This window comes from Benincasa hispida, chromosome 11 (assembly GCF_027475165.1).
Source record: "Benincasa hispida cultivar pf3 chromosome 11, pf3_genome.v1.1, whole genome shotgun sequence".
Lineage (NCBI taxonomy): Eukaryota > Viridiplantae > Streptophyta > Magnoliopsida > Cucurbitales > Cucurbitaceae > Benincasa > Benincasa hispida.
The window spans coordinates 70,995,486-71,001,485 of NC_143488.1; positions in this window are offsets into that span (position 1 = coordinate 70,995,486).

The window sequence follows — 6,000 nt, forward strand, 5'->3', positions numbered from 1 at the left end:
GCACAGATTAAGTTACTCGTTTAATCCATATTAATTACCAAGGTATTAAGAAAACTTCAAGGAGAAATCGATTAATGGAGGAGCAGAAATAGACAGAGAAGTGGTAATGGAAACGATCGAGACATTCAATAAAACTATTTAGCATCTGATACATGATTTGTGAATGAAGAGATTAAGAAAGTGAAATACAATTGATGAATAGAGTTAAAAACAGATACAAATAAATGCCAACGTCTTAGCACCGATCTGGATGGAGATTTGCTTGTCGACGTGGATGAACTGAACGGATGGATGAGCTTCCCTCTCAGGCTTGCTCAACTGGTAGCAGGGATCTAGGCACAGAGCTTCACGATGGGGATCTGGTAGATTTGCACTGAGACTCACCTCTCGGCTTTGTCTCTTCTCTTCTGGATTTCTTCCGATCAGTACTCAGCTCAGCCTTTCTCTCAATAATCCAGCATTAATTAGCCCTCGTATCAGTTATACCCGTATCAAGTATATCTTCTCCGAATTCTATGGGGGTATTTATAGGTGAAAAGCTTTGACTCTTGGCTTGTGGACCCCACTTCTTGTTATGGAAATTCTGAAGATGGAGGAATAAATAATTCTTCTGTTATGCAATCAGACCGTCAAATCTGCACAACGGTTAGTTGTACACGTGTCACAATCTTCCGCATTTGCGTTGCTCAGCTGCATCTTTCGATCGGTTGCTCGCATGCGGTGTTGTTTTTATTACCGCATGCGGTTGAGATTCAGCTCTGGATCGACTGTCGCATTGCACCATCATTGCATTAATCATCTCTTCATTGTTGATTGACGGGCGCAATGTGATAGAGATGCGTTGTTCAGTTTCTCGTTGAGCCTTGATCGCAAATGTTGACTTGGTTTTCTGCAAAATAGAGTAAAAATATCCGCTTCTACCATCTTGACGATGTTAGTAGGTGTGATTGCGATAATTCATAATTATTGTATTTTTGAGCTAATTTTCATACAATCGACGAATATTCCTTTTCTTTTGGCCGCAATATCTAAATAAGGCAGCATAAATAACTTGTATTTCTACAAGTTATCACACCCCCAAATTTAGATATATGTTTGTCCTCAATCATATTTTCTACTAAGGCAATAAAGCTCAATTCCTCTCCTATATTTTCGCGTCGATTGGTTGCTCCGAATGTTAAACTTAGGCATATTTCTTAACAACGCAATTTCCTTCTATCCTTGCTAATTCTTAACAAAGCACTACTTTATTCTTCTAAATAACAAAATTCTGCTGAAAGATGCTTTTCTAGTTTTTTTTTTTTTAAAATAGAATGTTTATCTCTTCTTTATCAAAACAACTTGATATGTCTACATGCGGTGGTCAAATCTTGCGTCATTTATTAGAGACTGTTGGTCATGGTTACACTCTTCATTTTTGTTTGTTCCCACGAGTGTTATGCGAACATCCAACTACGGTTGTGTGTCAATTTAAACTCTAATTCATGATATTCAGAAGAGTTGTCTCTTGCATTCTTTTATTATTTTTTTTCTTATTTTTCTTATTTTTTTCTCATTTTTATACTACGTTGTTCTTGGAAACCCACCTTCGTTTTGGATTGCTCCTACGGGTGTCATACGAACATCCAACTACGAGCAAACTCCTTTCACAACTAAACTTTTATCAGGTTGGGAACATTTTTGAGGATTCCCTTACACTGACATTGGAGTTGGGCATAATTTTTTTTTTTCAAATGAAAACATTTTCTTAAAGATCGCATATTCTTGATCTTATCTGCTCAGACCTTCCCTACCCCCAAATTTAAAGATGAGCAAGGTCCTCATTGCATTTTTTGGATAGACTAGAAAAACACTCAGAATAAAAATTTCAAAAAGAAGGTTTGAGCAGAACTTTGAAAGATAAAAGGTAAAGTACTGCTAAACTAAGAATTAACTAAGTGTTAGTTAGAATTTACAAAGTATGGTAAATGTTTCTAAGTATAAGCATATATTACATCATGGCAACGTAATGAATAACGCAAAAGTAAAAGATCAGAACATCGCAATATAGACAAAGGATGATAAAGAAAAAGGCACAGGCAAAAAGAAGTGAATATGTACTCATTTGTATTGAATATTAACAAAGTATACAATAATTAAAAAATAACGCAATACAAAATTGTTGCATGTACAAAGAATCAAAGAATTTAGTAAACTTAGAAAAATAATGAATTGAATAAAAATATAGAATGGCCACAAAAATGTAAAGATTATTGTTGAGGAGCAGAAGGATCTGGAGGAGGATTTTGAGATGGTACTATAGGAGCTTCTTCAAAATTCAATTGCTGCCTCAGATGCGGAGGCACCATGGGACCATGAAGAAAAGTTGTGAGAAAATTAAAGTACTCATGGTTGCGTTCCGCAATCTGTCTTTGGTGGCAATGGAATATATAAATATTGCACTGAGTATTGATCAACGCCTCCATTGACGTAGCAGCACTACACTGTATATCGTTGATTTGCTCCATTACCACATCAAACCTCTGGTTGAAGAAGGCTTGTTGTTGAGCGGAGAGTTGTTGTTGTTGGGAGAAGAGGGACCGCATTTCAGCTAAATCTGTAGCCAAGGAGGGGATGGAAGGTTGTGCCTGCGATGTCTCGCCAGCATCGTTTTAGGGTTGGGCAAAGGTGCTTTCACTCAAATCGTATGGGTCATCAATATGCGGCAGTGGAATGGAAGGTTGTGGAGATGAGCTGCAGGTGAGTAAATTGGTGGGTATGCAGTTGGAGAATTTGGAATAAGGAGAAGGTTGGTAAAATGCTCATGGAGTGGAGAAGAAGGTTGTGTGGGTGGGCTCGACGGGCTTGGATGGCGGATTACTAAGGGTAAAGGGTCCAAAGTTTTTGGATCTTGCGTTGTTTCTTCTTGGATTTTCCCTTTTCCCTTATCATCTCTGCGTTCTCTCTTTGCAATGCATTGAGATCGATTGTAGGCCTCTTTAAAGGTAACTTTAGGCAATACGGGGAGTCTTTGAGGACCAGCCTCAGGATTTTGATGTTGATGAGGCCATGGACTTCTTCCATGGGTTCCTCCTCAATGGCTACACCCATTGATAGGCACAGACTTGAAACAGTCCATGGAAAGAAGTATTGTCCTCTAATGTGCCCCACAAAGCCTCGAATTTGACTTGTGATCGACCGGCCCACATCGATAGAAATGTCGCGTGCAATGCAATATATGGCCATAACTCGATCCTTTGAAATGGTCTTGTCATGGGAAGTTGGGATTAATCGCTTTTTAACCAGATAAACCCAAAGCCTTGCCTCCAAAAGTAGAGTCTTGGACACCAGGGTCTTGATGCCTTTGAAAGAAACCGACCACTTCGTGCCCAGTTGCATTAATACTCGCAGTGCATCTTCCAACTGTTGTTCCATGGGATCATCAATGATTTTATTACTCGGTGCATCCAAATTATCTTTCATTTGGTATAGTTTATTGATATCCTTTGTGCTGAAAGGCACCACTTGCCCTTTTATGGTCACCACATCCCTAGTGCCATGTAGCCGTCCATGGTAAAAGTCATGCACTACCTTTGGAACAACAATGGTTGGGTACTGGCAAAATGTGTCCAAACCATGCTTCAGATCACGGTCGTGATGAGGTCAGGTAGTGGCGTTGGCGCAGGGTAAAAGCCCATCTCCATCAACGAGTCGTCATTTTCTTTCTTTCTGGATGGACGTACCTTTGCCAATGCGGGCTTGCTGCTTTCTGTGACCGCTTTGCCCTTTCCTTTGGCCAACACAAGGTGGGATTGTTGCCTTAGTTTTCTTTCTTGTTCCTTGCGTTGTTCCTCCTTCTCTCGCTCCGCGAGTTCTTTACCCTTCTTCTTTTGTAAGCGCCTCCTATTAGCTTCGCGCTTCTTCTTCTTCTCCTCTTCCAATCTCTTTTTCTCTTCTTCCTTCTTCTTTTTCGCTTCATCTTCTTCTTCTATTTCTTCTCTCTCGAACTCTTCTAAAAGCTACTCGGAGACCAGCAACAGATGTTGTTCCTCCTCGCGCCTTTTTATCCCTTCGAGCCTTGCGAGCTCATTATTACTGCGCATTTCCTCATCTTGTAGCCTTCTTCTGCGATTTCCTTCTGCCATGATGAGCTTTGCGCGCTCCATTTTCTCCTGTTTCTCCTCCTCTTCTTTTCTCCTTCTTTCCTGTTCTTCTAATGCGATGATTAATCTTTGAGGGTTAATAGTAAACCCTTGCGGCACATTCTCCCTACAATGCCGCATCAAGGGGGTATCTTCTACTTCTTTGCCCTCCTTCGTTGCAACCATTTGCGTTGTTTTAGGTTCCACTGGCTCCATCAATTGCGCTGTTTCCCCCCCGTTCTCCCTTATAGAGTTTGATTCTCCATCATTTTTCAGGCTCGAAGCCCTCTGCTTCTTTTCTTCTTCCATTTTTTAGGTGTCTTTCTTCACACCGGCGCATTCTTCTTTCTTCCTTCTCTTCCTTCTTTCTCTTCTTCTTCTCTTCCTCATCTTTATCATCATCATCCTTTTCTTTATTCTTTTTCTCCTTGTGATAATGAGATGAGTCAGCTTCTCCAGCCTTTCTCCCTTTTGCTTTTCTTTTTCTTCTTTTCCTCTTCAACTACTTCCAGTTGCGCCTCCACTGCAACCTCATCCATCGCAACTTCTGCCACTGCAACTTTGGAGGTTCAATCATAGGTTTCTGTGTTGGCAGTCACCTCAGGAGTCTTTAAGGCCAGAGTGCCTCTTTCTATCTCTTCTTCGTTCACCACTGCCTCTGACATCGCCACTTCTTCAGTCACCACCACCTCTTCATTCACCACCACTGCCATCTTTTCCGTGAACAATGGTTGGTTTACAACCCCTACCTCGGGTAATCCCCCTCCTTGCTCCAGATTGCTCAGAATGTTACCAAACACCTCCGTATCATCGTGTCCTTTCTTCTCACTCTCAGTTGAAACGGCAGGAGTTGGCACTAGTGTGCTCTTAATGCTTTGCTCCCTTTTGAACTGAGGAGGTCTGACAGCTAAGGGGTTTCTCTGGGTTCTATCGGCGATTCTCGGGACGGTGTGGGGTTGGGCAGCAAGTCTGCAATTGGTAGCGAGGAATGCTGCTTCTTGCATGGAAATTTGATCAGATGAAGGGGTTGATGGTGAGGCAGATTGGTTGGAAGCTTGGCCAGCCATGGATGATAAGCTCGGGAGAACTGGAAAATCGTTGGGATGCTGGGGGAAGAAGAAAGCTCTGTATGCTGGCACTAGGGTTTTTCAGAGTGCAAATGAGGTAAAAAAATCTCACAGACGGGGAAGGGTTCCTATTTATAGGTTGGGCCGCAGTGGGCCCAATGCGATTTTTGTGGCAACAGGCCTCGAGAAGCTCAAAAGACCCATCGTTCGAACTTCCCTCATTGATGAGTTTTCAGAAAAACATCCTTTCGTCTGCAGAATCATCATTTCTTTGGGATACAAAACGATTGGACTCCTCAAATGACAAAAAAAAAATTCTTTAATATTTTATTCGAATGGACGTAAGATAAAGATTAACGCAATGTGCTCACCAATGCAACTGCATCTTTGCAGAGGACGGGCAACAACGCATGCATCCCCGCAACATACCCCTTAACTAAACACATTTTTAGAGGATCGGACGCACGACATTGATACCAGCGCAACACTACCTCAACATAGTGCATTTTGCTAAAGACGGGTAAAGGATACATACGCGCGCAACACACCCCTCGATTTTAACGCATTTGAGTCGGATGAACGCAAAGCGTATCTTGCTTGGTTTAAGATGCGTCCATTATCGCCTTGCATACTAGATGTTGATTGTTTCATTTTATTTATTTTATTTTTCATCAGTGCAAGTTGCTATGACGTGCGACAATAAATTTCCCTTTATTTCCCAATCATTCACCAATTAAGGACTAACGCATTAATTACAGAAAAGTTAAAAGAATTAAAGACAGTAAAAAGTTAAATGCAAAGGAAATAAATGA